The following is a 22,543-nucleotide window of genomic DNA, read 5'->3' on the forward strand; positions in this document are numbered from 1 at the left end:
ACACACACACACACACACACACACACACACACACACACACACACACACACAAATTTTACCCCAAACTGTAAATAAAGAACAGGAGTCCCGGGTGTCTTACCAGTAGCTCTGACTTGAATTAGAAGGCCACTAGAGAGCTGGGCGTTGGTGATTCATGCCTTTAATCCCAGCACTTGGGAGGCAGAGGCAGGCAGATCTCTGAGTTCAAGGCCAGGCTGGTCTACAGAGCAAGTTCCAGGACAGCCTACAAAATGATACAGAGAAACCCTGTCTCGAAAAATCGAAGAAGAAGAAGAAGAAGAAGAAGAAGAAGAAGAAGAAGAAGAAGAAGAAGAAGAAGAAGAAGAAGAAGAAGAAGTCCACTAGAAGAGCACTCCTAAAAAGAGTGGACAATGGCTAAAATGCATGGAATTTATCGATGCATTTATATTAACAAAAGTTGACATCAGTCTTGAAGATTTTAAGTTTGGATATCTAGAAAAAATAGAACTTCAAGGAGAATAGAGAGACTAAATTTGGGAGGGAAATAATATCAGGTTTTAGATGTGTACAAGGTGATGGCAGGGGTTGTCTTGGATGAATAACAATACAAAGAGAGAGAGAGCGAGTAATAATAATGGTAATCACCAGCTAGCACTCTGTGGGCCTTCCCACTTGCTGCACAGCATCCAAGCTCTTTCCCTGTCCTACCTTAGCTGAATCACATTGAAAATAAAAGCAACAAAGCATCCTAATAACCAAGCCCCATGGTGTCTTAAAGAGACACATGCTGCAGAAGCTGCAGTGTCAGGTTGATGGAACCAGTCAGTCTGATTCCAGAACAGAGCTGGAGGGGTTGACAGGAGGAGCAGGTGTGCTGAGCTTTACAAATCAAAAGTATTCCCAGTTCTCCTTCAGCCATTCACGGTGATTTTCCTTAGGACCCTAAAGTTTATCTGCCCTGGTCTGTCCTTCCTTTTCACTCAAACTCTAACTTCCTAGAAAAATAGCATTGTATCTGTATGCTTCCTCAGTGCTTAGTGTGGTACTGGTTATCATCAGTTCTTTCAACCTTTGTATTTAGCTAACCAGGCATGGTGCTGGGAAATGGGCACAACTAGAGGACAGCCTAAGGTCTTTGCCTATGAAGAAACATGCCACCACAGCAGAGAAACTAGAGGCACAAGCGTGGCTTCAGAGTGTGGGATGGAGCTACTATGGCACACGCCACATATAGTAACCTTCAGTAGGCACATGAAGAAACCAGAACTGTTCTTGCTCTCTCTCTCTCTCTCTTTATATTGTTATTCACCCAACACAACCCCTGCTATCACCTTGTTCACATCTAAAACCTGATATTATTTCCCTCCCAAATTTAGTTTCTCTTCTCCTTGAAGTTCTAGTTTCTCTAGATATCCAAACTTAAAATCTTCAAGACTGATGTCAACTTTTGTTCATATAAATGCATACACTAGGAGGATGTATTAATTTTTGATGATTGTCACCATAAATGTAAACCCACCAGGCAGCCTTTTACAATAAAAATGAATTCTCTCTTAGCTCAAATAAACAAATTTTCATTTATTCAAATCGAAGTGTCCCTGGGCCTAAATTCCCTCCAAAGATCCTAGGAGAAGACTGCTTCCTGACCTCTTCCAGCTTGCAGCTCTGGTATTCTCTGCTGTGGCAGCTGATGTCAAGCTCTCCCTCTATCTTCATGTGATCTCGGTCTCCCTATCTCCTCCTAGAGCAGTGCTTCTCAACCTTCCTAACATTTTGACCCTTTAATGTTGTTCCTCATGTGGCGGTGACCCCCCAGCCATAAAATTATTTCTGTTGCTACATCCTAACTGTAGTTTTGCTACTGTTAGGAATCATAATATAAATATTTTTGGAGATGTAGGACAGGGGTCATGACCCATGTGTTAAGAACCACTGTCCTTCAAGGACTTCATCATTGCCTTAGGTCTGTCCTAAATTCAAGACTCTTAAACTAATTATATTTTAAAACACCCTATAGTCTAAGCTCTGAGATTCACATCCAGAGAGTGAACAGAAGAAAACAGTCTTCTTCATCAGGAACAACTGGTGGCATATAAACTCTACCTAAACTGGGCCAGTGGAAAAGTTGAAGCTGTTAGGATGGGCCACGCACAGGAAGCAGAAGCCCAGTCCAGCCATCGCCTCTCCCTCTGTTGCTCATGCATTCTGGTCTGCCCAGGTCACCAGCATTCTCCAGGGCCATAGACTGGCCTGTCAATAAGACTAATGACAGGGCCACGGTCAGCCCCTGTATCCTTCCATCTTCACAGTCAGAAAAGAACAAGTCATGTCATCCAAATTTAGCACAGGAAATCCTTGGACTTACTGTGTTGTTTGTCTCCCCAAAAGAGAGCTATGATAAAGGAACCCTGGAAAATGGCTTTGGTAAATGTCCTTTTCAAAGACTCCATAAGGAAACCAAAAGGGCCAAAGTCATTAGCAAGGTAGGCAAAGAGTTGAAAAGAATGTTTTGACTTAGAATATTCCATAACTATTTATAAAAGGAACTGTTGTTCTTTTGATAAAGTAACAATTTAAGATATCTTAAAGCTTTAAGACCCAAATCAAAGGGAGCAAGTAATTTGACTGATGTGAAAACACAAGCTAGACATCCATCTTGATGACTAGGATAGAACAGCTTTCTTAATGGAAGGTTCCCATGGGATCTCTATTCTGAACTCCCTACATGATGTGTGAAGAAGGAGGTGTCAGTGACTTTTCTCTGGAGATCAGATAGTGAATATTTTAGGCTCTGTGGTTCAAGGGGCAAATCTGAAGACATTATACCACATTGCAATAACCATTTAAATATGATAATTTAAAAGGGAGTGGGAAAGCCCTTTCTTAACTCAAGAGTGAATCAAACTAGCTGACAGACTGTATATACTTTGGAAATCCCAGCTTTCTAACCTCTGGGTCTTTCAAAGTTGCCTCTACAGTAGACTTGGGTTTTCCTTATATTCACAATCCAATAGTCTTTAAAGTGGTTAAGGCTGCAGCAGATATTCAGTTGTGCTTTCCCTTTTACCCCCAAGGAGATGGAGACCAAGGATCAAGAAGCCACCAACCTGTAGTTCCTCAGCTATGGTCTACATCAAAACTCAAATTGAAACACAGGTCCTGACTCCTAAGCCCAGACCTGCATCTCTAGTCCATGATGACTCTTCCAGATCCCTTCTCAACTAAAACCAAAGAACCTCTACTAAGTTGGCCTCAGCCATGTGGTGAGTCTCCCTCCAAAAATGGATGAGAACAACATGACAAACTTGAGCAAGAACTATGAGAGTGGTGACAAGAAGGGAGTTCGTCTGTTTGAGGACTACACATTCACGTCTTCGAGGTATCTGGTGCTACAATCCATCAACCTCCCAACACCTCCATAGATGGAAATAATGCCCTTAATGGTGACAACAACTAACATGTACTCCATACCCACCCAGTACTATTGCTTCATTTTATAGCATCCATGCATCTAAAAATTTCCAAAGGAGGTGTGTGTGTGTGTGTGTGTGTGTGTGTAGGCTTGCTTTTAAAAAGCATCTGAACACATTACCAAGGCACATCACATGACCTAATTCATTTGTCATTATTCAGGCTAGAGTATAAAGCTTATAATTTATGGCTGCTGCATGCCTCTATAAATTAAAATAGGGAGGGTGTCCAAAATAGCTCATAGGAATGGCGTTCCACCCATGAAGCCAAACACTCAAAGATGGAGATCAGCCAGCATGGCATGTAAAAGCTTTTGTGTGATAACTTCTTGTGTTTCTTGGCATTAAGCAGACACCTCCCCAACCCTCTGCAGAGGGTGATTCACTCTCTTCTGTTATGAATTTTGATGGCGTTTAGTCAAAACCCTGCACCTGGTACCAGGTGCTCATCGTGAGACCACCATGGAAACAGAAATCCTTGTTGAAGTGCCACTGGCTGCACATTTACCAACAGAAACAAAACAGAATGGGAAAAGGTCCAATTCAAACACTAAATGTTAAAAAATAAAGTCCATTTTAGTGTGTCTAAGCAAAGTAAGCAGCATTGTTCTAATAACAGCAAAATAAGCATCAGAGGTGGCTCCAGCCTTACACTTCAGTCAGTTCAAAATACTGCTCCTTCTTATAGACTCAGCTTTCAAAACTACATATTAAATAAAATACAATAAATAGAGAGGAGGAAACCCTTTCATAATTCAAAAATCAGACCAAAACAGCCAATGGACTCCATTTACTCTGGGGAGAGCTTTCTAACCTCTAGTAGAGGTCTTCCCTCAGAAAGACTTGGAAGCTGCCTATATAGGAGTTTGTTTGCTTTGTTTTTTTTAATTTTCCTTTATTAAATCATTGTCTTTTGCTGGAACTCCCTTTGTGGTGTTAGTCTCTCCACTGACTATTGCAATCTGCAATTCTCAACTCTCTCCCACAGACAGCAGCCTCAGCACCAACACATTCAGTGCTGATGAACTGGCCCAAGCTCATACTGGAAAGCATGCTTTCAAAATACCAGATGGCATTTGGAAACATTTCAGGACCCTGGAAGAGGTAAATAAACTCCATTTGGAGAACCATTAGTTGGTGTCATTGTTTCTTAGCTCCAGCTATACATCAGGAATCCACAGTAAGCTAAGCAGGAAAGGGATGTGGTACCCAAGCCCAATCCTAGACCAGTGAACCTTCCTCACAGTAGAAAGCAAGAATGCTTCTTTGTTGTCAGAGCATACATGATTCTATAAGGACGGGGAACCACTGACCTGAGTTCTAAACTCTACCTTATCCCCATGACCCTCAGTTTCCTCCAGCTCCAGAGGGCAACACTAATGTGTACTGTTGTATAGTAACATCTCTGAAACCCTGAGGACAGATGTATCTCAGAATTCAGAAATTGTTTTGTGTATGTGTTAAAATATGTAACACCCTCAGAAGAGCCTAGGGCTGCACCCCATAATCAAATGCATTAACATTCTGCAGTCAAACAAACAGCCATACCACGTGGGATAAATAATGTCTATAAATAACCTTATCTTAGCTGAGGTCAGGGTTTTGCTTCCAAACGAATTAAGAAACTTTTATTTTCCAGTTCAGAGCTGGAGATGTGGGTAAGAAATTCTACATCTGGGTTAGCCGGATATCCCCCTTACCCCAGATCCACACATTCAACACAAAGATGAAAACACAGATTCTCCCAGGACTCTAACCAAGGAATAGGATGATGGGCATGTCAAGTCAGTTCTCAGAGAGGGCTTAGTGGTACACAAATTCTCAAGAACTTATAAAAATACTAATATGCTGAGTCACAGCAGTATTCCGGAGAATTAGACAGAAGCAGTGACCAGAGGTCAATTTAAGTGGGTAATAATTCAAAGTAATCATGGAAGAAGGAGGAGGCAAATAGACTCACACTCTAGCACTGAGTATAACTGACAGTGGGTTTGAGATGTGTGCTGATTTAGTTTTGAGTGGATGAGAAAAGAGCTGGAAGAAAGAGGAAGACACTGAGAGACACACCGCAGTGACATAGCACCACCGAGACAGACAAACTAGAATTGCTTTCCAGAAGCTCCATTGCTTTTCCTGCCATCAGACCCGTGCTCCCCATCAGGTTAGTCATGAGACTCACAGCTTAAAGAACCTTTTCTGTATTCCTCCTGTGTCAGCCCCTTACTCCAGGTCCCATCCCCATACCAGCTGAACACAGTACCAGCTGCATCTAAATCTTCTGCTCACGGGGATATCCATCATCGGCCATTTTGTAGCATTTGATTGATTGAGCTGTAATGAATCAGTTTTTATGAATTAAGGCTTTCTCCACTTTTACACTTCATCTTCTAATCAAATTATAATCTAGAACTATTTCCATAACCCTCATATTTCCCCTCAATACCCACTACAATGCCTTGCATGATTTAAACTTTTGGTAATTTGATTTCATTTGACACCTAAACCTAAGGTGTCAAAACTGGAAGCAATGTAAATCAAAGAAAGCAAGAAACAGGCACCACCATTTATTCTGGTTTAAGATGATGAGTGTGAAAGGTATCAGATTGGGGCATGGACCAAGGTGGGGGGGGTGTTACTGAAAGAGACTACAGGAAGGCAGTGGGCATTTCAGGGTCAGGTAAAAACCTGCCACAAGGGAATCTCCCAGAGATCCACAAGGAAGACCCCAGCTTATACTCCTAGCAACAGCAGATATGTCAACTGATTTGGCCATCTCCTGTTACCAGACTGTTGCCTAGCCCAATCGTCATCACCAAGGAGTCATGTAAAAACAGTTGCAGACCCACGGCCAAACATTAGGCAGGGTTCAGGGAAATTCTGTAGAGGACAGGGAGAAAAGATCGCAGGAGCCAGAGGGGTCAAGCACACCACAAGAAAACCCACAGAATCAACTAACCTGGGTTCACAGGGGCTCATGGAGACTTAGCTGACAACCAGGGAGCCTGCATGGGACTGATCTAGGCCCTCTGCATATATGTGACAGTTGTGTTACTTGATCCTCTTGTAGGATTCCTAACAATGGGAAACAGGAGCTGTCTCTGACTCTTTTTACAAGCTTTTGTAATTCTGCTCCTCACACTGGGTCACCTTGCCCAGCCTTAATTCACAGGGAGATGCTTAGTCTTACTGCAACTTGATATACCCTGTTTTGTTGATACTCATGGGAGACCTCTGCTTTCCTAAACAGAACCAGAGGAGGTGAAACTGCAGCCAGGATGTAAAATAAACAAATAAGTTTATTCTTTAAAAAAGCTTACAAGTGTGCCCATTGACCTAAAAAGAGAATTGGGAAATAAAAAACCCAAAGGTGAACACCAATTCTATAAGTCACTCACCAAAAAATATGAAGTCTAAGGTACTTGTGAGCTTTTTAATATCCGTTCTGAATCCAGATGACCCAGTTCATTTGATGCTTGCAATGGTAACCGAATGAATGATTGCTAAGTAGCAAAAGGAAACCCTTAAGTTATTAAAAACAAAAGTCTTAATTAGACTAACAGGTAATACAAAGGGACATGTCACTGCCAGCTCATCTAACAAAACCAGGAATGTGAACATGGTTTGAAGTCAACGGAATGACACATCAAGAGAGATGGCATAAGAACTCCATGCCCCAATTTTTACACAACATGAAAGAGATGGCATAAGCATCCTGTGCTCCCATTCTTTGTCCTGCATCCCATGAAAGCATCTGGCATGGGAGAAACATGCTGGATGCTCGCTCAGAGTACCACAGGGAAAAATCTAGATGCTTGCACAGTTTTAGTAACAGCCTGGTTAGAGAAACTGAAACAGAACATTAGAGAGAAGAGTAAAATAAAATATGGAGGAGTTATCATGTGGGAGAGAGAGAGAGAGAGAGAGAGAGAGAGAGAGAGAGAGAGAGAGAGAGAGAGAGAGAGAGAGAGAGAGAGAGAGAGAGAGAGAGAGAGAGACTTTCTGTGGGAATCTGCTGACTGGCAGTCAGACATGCCAAAGGATGTAAGACAGAAGGGAGCATGAACACACCACAACCCACAGTGAGAGCCTTACACAGAAACATGAAAGTGGATTCTGAAATGTGTGTATTTGTTCCTAATCCTGCTGCAAACATGGCTCCTTGAAAATTCACCTCAGGCTCAATTTTTACTACTTAAATTTTCTGGAAGAAAAAGAATGTATTTTAAGTGGTTGTGTGTTTAATTAAACCACCTAACTGTGTGGAATGGGGGTTCATTTTTAACGTATTGCTGACATGGAACTCAATTATTAGGTACATAACCAAGCACCAGTAAGTGTCTAAAGAATTAAGAGACTTCCCTCGAGTGGGGAGGGGGATGATGACAAGAACTGTGAAATGAGTCGAAAGCTGCCATGCTCAAATTTGTGGGTCCATTTGTCCCTCAGATATGAGACCTCTGAAGCATGATGCCGGAGATAACATGTCTTTGCCACAACACACCACTTTTGATACTTAGTTCCCAGCAAACTGATTATCATATTCCCCTTGGGTTCCTTTCCTAGCAACTTATCCTAGTAAGCCATGAACTTCTTTTAAAAAAATAGAAATGGAAAACTGCACAGGTCAAAGACAGGAAAGTACACACCACAGGGCATTTCCTATCAAAACCTACCTTTTCTGAGGGACTTGAAGGAAACTATTGGCACTTCTTCTTAGAAAGCCTTCCTAAATGCAGATACTGTGGTGGCGATGATGTTCTGACATGGTCTAAATAAATGTTGACTGTGTTGAGATCGGGCAGTGGAAAGAACAGGTCCAAACGAGAAATCATTTCACCCCTGAGAACCTCAAGTATCTTTCTTGCACATTTGTGTAGCATGGGCAACATACATATGAAGAACCCTGAAAATTAGGTTTTCTACACCACAAACCAACATACATGTTGGCTCTTCCAGGTTATGAAGTGCTGATACAACCCTTCATCCAACCCTCTGGCTTTTAAAAGCCAAGGCAATCTATCCTTAACCTTCCAAGTGCTCACACTTCATACACCCAGGTCTTGTTGCCTTTCACAGAAAATCAATAACATTATTAACGCCTCCCTTAATAGTGAAAAGAAGGGCCCAATAGCTCTCCCAAGGGTATCTGATTCTACAGCTTCTTGGTAGCTACTGCATTACTCTAACTTCATCTGGCACTCAGCCTAGAATCTTCCTCAGCTTGCTAGAAGCAGGGAATATTTATGGAGCACCAACCTGCAACAGACACTGGTCTGAATTATTTCTGGCTCTGTAATCATCATTCTTCACAGTTGTTCCATGAGCTGGGGACCACTACTGAAATGATAAGTGAGCATAAGTGAACTTGCCATGGTGAGAACAAGAGGGAAGGATGGTTTACTCTAGGGAGAGTCGTTGTAATTATTTAAACACTCTCGAGTTCATGCATTGACCACCTGGACTCAAGAAACCTTTTATCCTTTCTTTGCCTTGTTCTCATTTCAAGGAAATCCTTCAGGCTTCTTTGGGTTGTTCAGTAGGTTTTGTTTTTTAAAGTTTTATTATAAATAACGGTTTTCATTTATTTTACATACTGACTAAAGTTTCCCCTCCTGTCTCTCTCCCAGTAGTCCTGCCCTGTCCCCTGCCCCCTCCTTCCCATCTAGCCCCTTCTCCCTCCATCTCCACTCAGAAAGGGGAAGACCTCCCATGGGCTTGAGCAAAGCATAAGTAGTTCTTTTTTTTTTTTGACAGTACTCATTTTTTTCTTTTTTCTCAATATATGCTTTTATTTAAATTAGAAATGTGAATGTTTCACGTATCAGTCCCAGCTCCCTCTCCCACCCCTCCTCCCTTGTCCCTTCACCAGTCCCCAAGCCCCCCACCCAATCCCCATATCATTCCCCAGGGAGGGTGAGGCCCTCCTTGGGGGGATCCCTAAAGTCTGTCATTTCATCCAGGGCAGGACCTAGGCCCCTCCCCATGTGTCCAGGCTGAGAGAGCATCCCTCTATTTGGAATGGGCTCCCAAAGTTGAGAGTACTCTTGCATCTGACTATCAAGCTTTGGTTTTCCCCACACAACTCACCATACTCTTAAAAACTCTGGCTGGTTCTCAACCTCTAACAGTAAAGACACTCATAATAACCAAGCAAAACATTGCACATTAGCATCTGAGGGCTCCAGTCCTTCATCTGATCCTTGTCCCATCACAAGGGGTTTTAAGATTTAAACCAAGCTTGTCCTTGCACAAGTACAACCTACAACCCCACAAGAAAATGTCGCAGCAAAATGGAGCAAATAAAAAATCATTTTATATCATTTTAAATTTAGTAATAGAAATGCTGTTTCCATATGAGAGCATCCATCGCACCCAGTCACCAGTCTGCTTTATATTTTATTTCCATTACAGCATCCTCTGAAAATGTCCTTTGGCATTCATGTAAAAAGTGAAGATAAGAGTATGAAGCTGGTACTTGCCAGTATTTAGTAGGTTTCACATTATATCACTGAAAATAATCTTTGTGTTGTCTTGAAACGCAACGTTCTTAATATAATTAAGATTTATTTATTTTTATCTTAACTTACATGTGCTTTGCCTACATGCATGTGTGTACCCACTGTCCACAGAAGTCAGAAAGGAGTGTCAGATTCCCTAGTAATTCCAGTTACAGATAGCTGTGAGCTACCACGCTGATGTTGAGAGCTGAGCCTGGGTCCTCTGGAAGAGCCACAATCCTCTTAGCCACTGAGCCAGTTCTCCAGCCCCATCAAACCTAACTTTTAACAAATCAGTGGACACAATCATTCACATATTTTCAAAGAGTGATTTGTTTACTTAAATCAATTGGAAAGGTTGTTATTTTACTCTTCTCTCAGGCATAGATCTATAAGGAATTTATCTGTATTATGAATACGTGGGACGATGCCTAACTGTATGAACACTAACATCAAAGCTTTGTCAAAGTTCCCCACTCAGCTGTTAGTGTTGATCCAATAAGAAGTTTCCATCCTTGGGGAGTGGTTACCAGGGGCGAAATCTGGCCATAGTCACAACCAGAGGATCCACTGGAAAGGAACCTGACAGTCCTCTTCTGCCATCTACCACAAGATATGCTCACCATGCTTAGCTCCTTGGAGCTTAAGTAATGAGGTTATTCTTGCATGTTTGACATAAATACTTTGAGTGCTGACTTCATCCCAAGCACTGTTCTACTTCATAAGAATGTGGTTGTTAAGAACTCAGATGAGGGCTCTCGGGGATCTTACAATTGGGGGAGGAAAAGAAAAACTAACAACAAAACAAAAATAATAGAAGATAAATGTAGAAGACCCTGGGAATAGGGAAGCCTGTCACTGTCCTACGCTGTCCTGTCACAGCCACCACTGGCCACAAGTGATGATTTTAGTTGAAATTAAAGAAAATTATATAAAGATAAAAACTTTGTTTCATCAACTTCAGTAACCCTATTTCAACTCCTCAGTGTCTACACATGGGTAGTTGCTCTACCATGTTGGGCTAATCAGGTACAAAGTTTTGTTGTCACTGTTAAATATTCTATTATATAGCACTACTAAACAGAGTGGGGAGGAATGGGCTTACACGGCACTGGTATATGTAAGCAGCTTATTAACACATGAAAAAATGCTGTAGTAGGGACTTAGCACATTGAACTATCATGAAACTACCATGTGATTATATATACATATGCCAATATAGAATATTGGTGCAAAGGGTCATGAACAATGGCTTCGCTGTTTTGGCACATGTATGTGCCTAGTTTCAAGGGAAAGATTGCCATGGATCCAACACTCTTTCTGAGAAAGAGATGCTGAACTCTGTCGTGCAGTTAACAATGTACATAAAGTAATTACCATGTTGGGGTCCTCTGTTTCCGTTTTCAAAAAGGTTAGGTCCATTCCTTTGAAAGGGAGAAATGTCTGTCCAAGTCCCACACTGAGACTGTGAAAGTCACTTATTCTTTCATTAGCTGTGAGCACTCCATAAAGGACTGTAAACATTTGCCTGTGCCATTGTGTGGTCTTTCTAAAGCAGAGTGTTACAGACCACGGACTTTAAGAATGCCCATTTTTGCCCATTTGCCTTGTTCCAAATTCTCTGGTATAAATAACACTGAGAAACATGCTTATACATAAATCTGTCTGCAAGTTTCCTGGGGACACATTTACAAGAGCTGAAGTGATGGATCAAAATATCTTAAATGTTTTTAAATCTTTCGAGAAGTATGGTAAAAATCCCAAGAGCCACTCTGATTTATATACAACGGAAAATGAAAAATAGATAACCAGGCTTTGGAGTATTTATTGGCAAGAGCTAGACACAACATAGCCAAATCTCTGCCCGGATAGAATTCCTCACTGACTGGGCAGTGGTTGATCACACATGGCCACCAGGTGTCAGTCTAAAACAGAGCAAGCTGAGTTACACCTAAGAGGAGTGGCTTCTCCAAGGCCTGCAGACCTACAGATTCTGTCACTCTTCCCACCCCCAGTACCTCCCTGGGGCTGACAGAGAACAAGGGGTTCTGGGCCTTGTTAAAAATTCAAACAAACAAGACATAAAAATAGGTAAATACCATCCATAGGAGCCCTCTGCAGGTTCTCAAGTTCAGACATGATTATGAGACACAAGCAAGGCAATGAAATAAAAACCAAGGCTGCCGGAAATGGGGATGGGCTCTCATGAAAGTTTCCGATCACTCGAAACTTTGTCTTGGCAAAAATATTATAAAGCAGACTCTTGATCTAGAAGCCAATTCATGAAAGTCCTTCAAACCAATCAAGGCTTATAAACCTAAACTATGACATCCAGGGACACATTTTTACGTGACAGTTTCAGGGAAACAGCCACAGAGTGATCACCAGTGGAGCATGAGCATGGATCTGCATCCCTGAATTCTTGATTAATGTTTAAGTCGGTAAAATTTCTACAGTTGAAGATGAGGATGGGGAATCTCATTGAGGAATCTCATGCACCTCTGATGAAGAGAGTATATTGATTGGCTCTCAGAGCAAGAATGGGCATGGTGAAGTCAAGTGCAATCAGAATGTAAGAGCCAAGAATGCAGGAAAATATCAAGCCATCTCGACACCAAGGTTCTAGAAACACTTGAGAAAAGTTGCTGTTGAGAACATTCATTTAAATAGCTTTTGGGTGTAGGGATTTTTAATAATTGAAGCCTTTACAAAGAGGACCACTACATCTACTTCAAAACTCTTCCCCACCTTCCCACTTCTTTTACTTGACTGTTCACTTTTTTATTATCTGACCTTTGCTCTCCACCTGTTTCCAAGTGTGGTGCTTTGGAAAAAAAAGGCCCCCAAATGGAGCAGGACTGCTAGAAGTGTGGCTTTGTTGGAGTAAGTGTGGCCATGTAGAAGGAAGTGTATCATTGCAGGGGTGGGCCTTGAGATCCCCTTTGCTCAAGCTATGTTCAGCATGAAATGTAGCTCATTTCCTGTTGCCTGTGGATCAAGAAGTGGAACTCTTAGCTTCTTCTCCAGCACCATGTCTGCTTGCATGCTGCCGTGTCCTGCCATGATGATAATGGGCTAAGCCTCTGAAGTGGTAAACAATCCCAATTAAATGTTTGCCTTTATGAGAGTTGTTGTGGTCATGGTATGTCTTCATAGCAATAGAAGCCCTAACTAAGACATCTAGCTTCCAATCACACAAGATGTCAGATAATTCATGACAAAATTTGTTTGCCAGAATGCTATGGCAAAACATCGCAACCTGAATGGTCCAAATCAGAAAGTAGTATTTTCTTATAGCCCCAAAGGATGGAAGTCTGAGAATTGGTATTGACAGTTTTGGGTTGTTCTGAGACCTGTCTTCTTGGTCTGCAAGTGGCTACCTTACTGCCATGTCCTCCCAGGGTCTCTCCCATGCAGATACATCACTAGTGTATAAATCCCCTCTTTTAAGAACATTAGACTGACTTAGGGTCCAACCTAACAGCCCTGTTCTAATTCAGTCATGTCTCTAAATGCTTCATCTCCAAAGTCATGTTCTGAGGTGCTGGGATGCAAGACTTCAACATGTGAATTTTTTAGGAAACACAGCTCAGTCCATAGCACCAATCTCTACATTTACTCCTTCTCCTGCTGGGGAAAAGCTTTGCTAATGGGAGCAGAGAAGATAACGAGCACTTTGTGGAGAGAGACTGTATGAGGGGCAGATGGAAGAATGAAACAGCAGCTGCAGCAGCAGGGGTGGGAATGAATAGAGTACAGGTAAATACTACCTAGCTCACCAGATTGCTACAAATAATTTACTTAAGATAAATGGTTTCTGTCTGTGGACCTCAAAGGGGCAAAACCAGTGCATGTACAAGCGGCAGATGGCCTGGCCATTTAAGGTCTGGTTCACACAGTTAGAGAGGCTGGAGGCACGCAGCAAAGTCAGATCCAAGCAGAAAAAAAAATTGAACAGGTTCAGTATGCTTTAAAAGGTGCTTAGGTGCTAAAGAAAAGACAGAAAATGGGTATAGACAGTCATAGAAAAATAGATAGTTTAAGATTAATAAGGTCTTTAAAGAAAAAGTATATATATGTATATATACACATGCATATGGAAAATATACAGGGTGTCTGGATTCTGTATAGTGCTTTATTAACTTTAAATTTTTTAGGTGCTAATGAGCAAAAAATTAAACAAAAAAACACTGCTGAAAGACAATGGATTGTAGAAAAATGACTGGATTAAACTAGCTTATACGTTTTAAGGATGTCTTAACTTTAAAATGGAAATCAGAAAATGTTTTGCATTAGAGGAAAGGTTATGTCTTTGTTTCCATGGGATTCCTTCAAAACCAATAAAGACAAGATTTAATCAGGGAAGACTTCCTGAAAATCTTGGCTGCAGTCATGAAGGAGGAAACCATTTAAAACTACAAGACAGATGATGTATAAGCTGATCCCTCTGCATGGGAACAGCTCTGAGACTAGATGAGACATGATAAACCTTGTTGGTTACAGAGTCCTCACAACGTATTATTACATGCCATCCTTTAATATAGCATGGAGATTTATATTACAGTTTGGTCATGCAGTTCAAACATCTTATAAAGTTGACAGATGCCTTTTATATGCGCAAACAGAGAACAGAGAATCATCTCTAGCTGATTATTGCACACTGCACATTCCATACTTGTGTTAATACAGATATGTAAGTTACCTTTAGAAGTGTCTGTGTGTGTGTGTTTTTTAAAAAAAAAAGATCAGACACCAGTAGCCCATGTGATCCAGACTCTTATAATGCCTCTATTGTTGTTTCCTCAAAAATCTACACCCAGAACAACTTCAAAGCAGTTAGCTGAGATGGTCCAGTCTCACAGTCTACTCCAGTCAGGACTTCAGATAAATCCTGCCCTTTCCCATGACACAAAGACTGGACAACAAATGATACAGCTAGCTCTCCCAGGACTTGACCATTATTCCAATTTTCTCAGAGTCCCCTAACGATGCCATCACCTCCAGACAACAGGAAGTAATCTTTTAGAACACGATGCCCACATTCCCAAGAGGTGGGGTACGAAGGTTTTGGTCATTCAGTGAGTTATGGCTGTTTATCATCATTTAGGGAGGGTAGTTGCATGTTGTTATTGTTCATGGTCAGGGAAAAAAGGAGGTTAGATTCAGTGATCTCTGTCTGAAAAGCAAAAGTTGGAGATACAGGAATGAAAGGATAAAAGGGTAGAATATTGAATCTACTTTTAAACAAAAGCCCTGCACTTTCCTATTACACTAAGACTGGGCAACAAATGATACTGCTGTAGTCTGTGCTTAACTGGAAATCAAGGTGGTAGACTACAGGCTCTGAAATGAGGTTTGAAGAATTGTAGAATCTCAGAGATAGACTAGTTGCATATGATGATATGATTGATCATGGGGACAGACTGCTGCAGTCTATCCTTAAATGGAAACCAAGATGATAGATTATAGACTCTAAAGTCACCAATGCTGATTATCTGAGATGACATAGAAAGACTGAGAACACAGAGAAAGCAAGAGACAGCCAACTTGAAGGACAACAAGGAATCTGATGCAGATTTATATTAGGAATCTTAAAAAAGGAGAGGATTTTGCTATAAAAAATGAAATGTACACCAATTACTTGGAACAAGTGAGATGCCTGACAACTGATAGAACCCCAACAGCACCTTCATGTTCCATGAGAAGCTAAGTAAGAACAAGGCCTTTCAAGAAAGCTATAGCAGGATGATGGTCTTGTACTAAAATTATGTATACAGAATAAACATTATAATCTGAATTACTTAAATAATTGAAGCCAAGAGAAAAATTGGGGGTTGACTCACCTGAATAAGTACATCTCAACTGTGGAAGGGGAATTACAGATATTTAGTTCAATCTCATAATACAAAAGCCAGCTCATAAGCTTTTATCTCAAATTGAAGGTGTATCCCTGTCTTTAAGATTACCCAGTTGTGTAGGGAAGATGTGGAAGAGTTCAGAAGGATAATGACTGATGAGACATTGTTTCAAGTATGTGTATTCAGCAATGATCCTTAAATACTCACAAGTTAAACTCCCATTTTGCTTCCTTCAGATTCCTGTTTAAAGGGACTGTTTCCCAAAAAGTGAGCTCTTGTTACAATAAATATACACTGACAAACTGCATACAGACTGTCTTTGAAAATAGGTCAGAATACCAGAAAGCACATATTTCACAACACACAAAAGACAATTATACAGTCAGATATGGTGACGTACCCCTATACTCTCAGCATTCAAGAGGTGATGGCAAGAGGACATGGAGTTCAAGGCAGTCTGGCTACATGAAATTCTTGTCTTAAAAAAATACGTAGGTGTTTATTACATACCATTTCATTCCTTAGCTTCCACGCCCCCTCTTCCATTAGCAATCAAGTCAGGGAAGGCTAAAAGCAAAATGATCTGGAGAGAGTTTTCTGCAAGGAGGAGAAGCTTCCTGGTTTTGGAAATCTGTCACCCAGGTATTTATTGTCTGCTGAACTCTAGTTAGATACATTTTGCACAGAGCTAGACTGACTATGATAAATCTCTTCGGCTAGTAATAGGAGAGCTCATAAACACAGGTATTCATTGGGGTTGGATTTTTTTTCAGAATTAAAAATAAGATGCTAATTAAGTACATGCAAATTATGAGATTGGAGGGCATACCTAAGGCTATAAAATGCTTCCTTTTTAAAATTAGATAAGAAGCACTTACAGTGAGATAACTAAGTTTGAATAGCCTATGACCCCCACCCACCCCTTGAAGCAGAGGGCCAATGAGTGAAGGCAGATATCTCTTAGTAATCAGCCTTTGCAAAGGCTACACTGTATTTTTCTGAGGTCAAGGGAAATTAATCTAGAGGTGACGTTTTTCAGAAATATGTGATTCCTAAGCGATGTGACAAAACGAGGCTGTCAGATTCCCTCTCTGTTCTATACGGAACCCTGTTTTCCCAGCTCCAGTTTTCAGTGACAACAGAAACACTTAATTGACGATTTCAAGATAATTCTCACGGCTTACTACTCTGTCCCTGTTGGTGAGCTTCTCTTCAGTTCTTAGCTTTCTCCTCCTCTTTCATGTGACACCTGGATTTGGGGGGAGATTTTCCAGAATCCCAGTTTCAGCTGGTAAATAGACAGGACACATTGGGTCTGTGCATTTTTTTACTTTAATAAATAAATAAATAAAAGCATTCTGATAAGATGGTGAAGAAAACAATATTTATTCAAGAATACCATAATATAGATTTGCAGTAAGGAAAGAGAGACTGAGCTCAGTTCCAAATCTAGGACAAGTGGGGACATATAGGAGGGGAATGAGGTGACTGTTTCATGGGAAATGACTAAAAGAAGGTACCAGGAGTGGGAATTCTTGCTAAACCAATATAACCCCATTTATAGAGAAGACAGGCCAAAGGTTTGTAAGGGTAAGGTGGAAAACTGATCGTTTATCAATAGTGATGAATTATCAAAGACAGAGGAACAAAGCAGGACTCTGATGAGACTAGTCCTGGCTAACCCCAGGTAGGAGCAAAGCCAAATTCAAGATCGCCCAGAAAAGACAGCTCAGAGGAGTCTGACTAAGTTTTGTTGGAAGGGACTTCTTTGTTTGTCTTTGACCAATTCCACTGAGCCATGTCCATCCTGAGAGGCAGAGTGCCTCAGTCACCAACTTGATGTGTTCATTCTTGGGTACTGTAACTCCATGGCCTTGGCTTCTTTACCTACTCCTTGATCTCTCATCACCTTGCTTTCAGATCAGCTGTACCCATGCCTTCTTTAGGACTGCAAGGGCTTTAACTTGCATTCTACATTATATTGAGGTGCCTGCAGGCATGTTCCAATACCATCCATCTAGATAATTCTCACAGCTATGGCTACTCTAACACCTGAAAGTCTGGGCTTCAAGACTAGCATTTTTTGCTACATTTTAAAAGAACTAGAAGGTGTCTCCTTGATTCTCCAAAGTAACTCAGAGGGTAAAGACACTTGCTGCAAGTCACAAGCCTAATGACTTGAATTTGGTCCCTGGAATCCATATTCTAGAAAGAAAGAACCAAATCCTACAAGTTGTTCTCTAACCTTGTTGTGTGGCAAGACTTTTCCTGGAGAGACAGAATACATACATTTATACCCCAGAGACGGAGCCCATGACAGACTAATTTACAAATGCCACCAAGGTCTAACATTGTGAAACAGTGAGTTTTATTGGTGTTACTTGCAGGAATATTATGGGTGAGTAGTTATCTAAAGAAGCAGAAATGATCCAAAGACTGCTGCATCACTAAAGCCCACCCCAGCATGGGTGACAGCTCATAGAAAGCTGGGAACCTATAGCACCTTTTACAGCCTGCAGGCAGCTTGGCAAGTCAGAAAATGTCCACTCTGAGTGACTCGGTTGAACTGATCCCCTTCCAGATAGTTCATCCAGTTTCTGCTTCTTCCAGGCAGCTGGTCTGGTCTTTAGAGTTTGGTTTGTCTGAGAGTGACCTTCAGCTGACTTTACTGCTAACTGTAGGAGGGAGGGACCTAGTTAATCTGATCACCTTCAGGGACTTCCTGAAGCTATTTTGAGTTGTTTACCTTCTGCCTTAAGGAGCTACCCTGAGAAATGGAACCTGTTACACAACAGACCACCACACCTGTCCCACAGTACACACATCTGAACACATGCATACACACATAAATGTAAGAGAAACTTCTGTGCAATTCTAAGGGTTTACACTCCTCTGGATAGATGATGAAGAAAGCAAGCCTATGAAATCTGTCAAATTTTACCCCATATCTGAAGAATACAACCCAGAAAGCTCATGACATAACTGGAGTAAAGAGAAGAAAGAATGAGGCACTAGGGATCTTTCTCTGCCTCCCCCCCAATTGACAGCATTATTGTCTAGACTGGCAGATTTCCCACATCATAGATTGCTGGGAACAAATTTGGCTGCCTTCATTTTTTATAGATGGGTGTATAATGTTACCTCATCCTGAAAATGGGAATTAGTTTCCTGGGCATGAGTCTCTATAACTCATGTTAGTCTTTGGCTGATTGGCAAGCTCTGCTATCATGAAGTACAAAGATCATGTGTCAAGACCTCAGGGTATTTTGAGTTCTGTTTCAGTTCTGTTAGTAGTGGATGATTCTGCATAGGTTATTTTACCTCTACCAATCTTAATAGCCCCACCTGCCAGTAGACAGAGATAAGACCATATAAACTCCTTTTTATTGTGACTCTTGATGACTTCCTTACTGGAAGCTGGGCTCCCAGGTTGAGCATGTAGACATGTCTGGGCATGTTTAGTCAACTTCTGTGACAGTCAGCCTGTTGGCCACTGCAGGAGAACACAGGTGCTTCTTGAGAAAAATCCAGTCCTGGAGAAGAGAAAGCCTGACTCCCAGGGCAACAAAGCCTCAGTTGACACAAAGATCAGACTTTTGAATGCACAACAATGTTTATTGTCCTTATGTGACTCCGGATCTCATATTTGAATCCTATTAAGAATTGAGTAATTATTTAAATTAATTTTGTTAAATTTAAATTTAATTATTAAAACAGAAAGGAGTGGGTTCATTTAAAAAAATATAAAGTCAAACTATTTTGTGACCCTCCTGACAAAAAGGAAAGTGAGCTTTTCTTCATTTTCTCACGTTTGTAGCAGATCTTAGTCCCTGGATGTCCTCCAATGTCTTTGCACATGCTAGTGAGGGCACAGTTGCACAGAGACTGACATGCCCTTAGAGCAGTAGCTGCACGAAGTAAGACCAGACAATGTCCTGCAAATGGCCATCAAGAGCAGGAAGTAACTGGCCTTGACATATCAGTTCTTGAGTTCTGCTGAGGCCCCTGAAACACTTGAAAGCCTGGCAGGGGCTGGTGTATGAGTGCACACATGCACCGATCCTCCATTTTACTTTTGATACACAACATGCCCATCTCCTGCTTCTAAATCCTAATTCTACTTTGGAAAAAAATCACCACTTTTCTATTTTCAGTCTTTGTAGTTTGGATGATATCAACCCATTTTGAGGGAAGACACAAAGCCTTAAAAAGTCCATTTGATAGATTCTTTTTCCCTTTGACCACAAAAAAAATGTGTTATGAATGATACATGGCAAAAACATAAGGATATGGTATAAAACAAGAGGACTTTCCCAAAACTTATGTAAGAGTCAAAGTCTGCACTGGGATAGCCAACGAGAAGAAAAGGAAAAGCCTTCAGCTGACAAACTCACATATAGCAAAGACAAAGAAGAGGAAGAAGAGGAATGAGGAGAAGGAGAAGGAGATGGAAGAGAGAAGAAAGAACAGAGGTTTGAGTGACTGAGAAAAAGTATGTATCAAAGAAACTAGTACAGAAAGAAGCAAAGCCATTGTGAAAACTAGTAAAACTTAGAGCTAGGACAAAATTCTTTAGTTCACACATCCTCTCGGGGAGGTACTGGGATGAAGGCTGTCCAGGTTCTGTCTATGGAAGTGAACTTGTTAGTCTCACTCTTGGTTGCTGTTATTGAAGACAGTTAAGATCCCTCATGAGAAAGATACCTGCTATCTATGGCCATACTACCCTGAATGCGCCCAATCTCATCTGATCTTGGAAGACACCTGTCCAGTGAGAAATATTATCCTGAAGGTTATGTTACATTTGTTTATGTTGAAGAATATTACTTTAACTATGTAAAGGTGTATTGTATTTGTTTATGCTACATATGTTTAACTATGTACAGATGTGTTGCATTTGTTTCCCTTTGCCTGTCTAAGGCACCTGATTGGTCTAATAAAAAGTGAACGGCCAATAGCTAGGCAGTAGAGGGAGAGATGAGGCTGGCTGGGAGAAACAATAAGAAGGAGAAGCAATCTAGGTTCTGGAGGAGCAGAAAGAATGAAGAAAGAGAGGGAGACACAAGGGATAGGGGTGGGGGCAGGAAGCCAGGCAGACGACAGACAGACACAGAGGAAGTGGTGAAAATAGGACGTATGGGTGAAATAAAGGTTTAAAAAAAAAACCAGGCAAAATGTAGGTGAAGAGAAACAGGTTAAATTAAGTTACAAGAGCTAGTGGGAAGAGCATAAAATAAAACCAAGCATTCATAATTAATAGTAAGTTGCTATGTCTTGGTTTGGGAGCTGATTGGTGGTCAAAGAAACCCTGCTACAGCAGTAGAGTCCTGTCGGATATTAACCAGATTTTGCTCCAGCTAGCAATTTTACCTTAGTATGCCTTTATTAAGTTGCCTGTAAATTCCTAGCTTCTCAAAGGATTTCGGAAAGTTCTCCTGTCCTAGGTTTTTCTCATTAATTGGTGAAGGAAATACAATCTTTGAAGTGGTTTCAGTTTGTATTTGTCTAACAGTAGTGGTTTCTTTTTAATTATGCTTTAAAATAAAGATAAAAAGTAAAAAAGGAAACCTGGGAGAACTCTTGATTCTTTGTTTCATACTTGGATCATACTGGTACTACTGATTCACCTTTTGAGTTGATTTCCAGTTCTTTACAAGTAGTTGAACTTGGGTTTCTATGTCTTACATCCATAACAGTGACGATAAAGCATGACGAGTACAGCCCCAAATAAAGGGGCTTTGAGGACAGCCTGTGCTTATAACCTAGCGGGGCTGAGGAAATGAGGAACTGCAAGGTCAAATAGAAAGGCTTTTCATCTTCACTTCTGCTAATGCTCCCCAAACCACAGATACTGTATACACCCCTATCCTACCCCCACACAACATAGCACCATAGGTCTACAAAAAAATATCATTCATAAAAAGAAAGCCTTTGTGGACCATGGTAGACCATTAGCTCTAGTCTGTGATAAGGAGTTGGGTTGGCTAAGGATGCTTTTATATCAAAAGATGGGATGCTGTGGGATACTGTCACTCTACTGGGAGCCCTCATTGCATGGGCAACATTGTAACAGTTGCCTTTTTCTACCTGGAGTTAGGAAGCACAGTTGAGAGCCATGAGGCAGGGGCACAGTCTTGGATGGTTGCTGCTTTGATAGAAAAATTGAAGGATCAGTTCTGCATTGGGTTAGCCTGTGTTCCTGGTGTTGCTGAGGTGAGAAAATCATGAATATCTCCCCATTGATTTAGTACGAAACACTCACAAGGAAGCCACTGGAAAGATTTTAAAACTAAGGTTCACATGGACCTCAGAGAAAGCACTCAGAGGATTCTACTGGGTGCTCATGGGAAAGCAGGAGGGACAGAGTATCCAGGGGAAGTTAGCCTCCCTTCAGTAATGCACTTGTGATGGTGTTACTGAATTCCTCAGCTTCCTCTTTGACCTGGACATAGTTAGTCCTCCTGTGAAGCTGGATTTGGGAACAATGCAAGGTAACAATTCATGGGCCTTGACTAAAGTTTCAATTAAGAGAAAGGAAAAAGACAAAACCAATATAAACTTCAAAGGGGGGCCCAATGAGCTAAATTTTATGGGGTAAATGTGCCTTTTCACCTGTTAGGAGCAGAATATGTCATAATGAACAAACATGCTTGGGTCTTTCTATGCTGTCAAAATATATTGAACAACAGTAATTCATAAGATATTCTTGGGTGTTTTGGTTCCAGTGAGGGGGTGA

This window comes from Mesocricetus auratus, unplaced genomic scaffold (genome assembly GCF_017639785.1).
Source record: "Mesocricetus auratus isolate SY011 unplaced genomic scaffold, BCM_Maur_2.0 Super-Scaffold_100006, whole genome shotgun sequence".
NCBI classification, from domain to species: domain Eukaryota; kingdom Metazoa; phylum Chordata; class Mammalia; order Rodentia; family Cricetidae; genus Mesocricetus; species Mesocricetus auratus.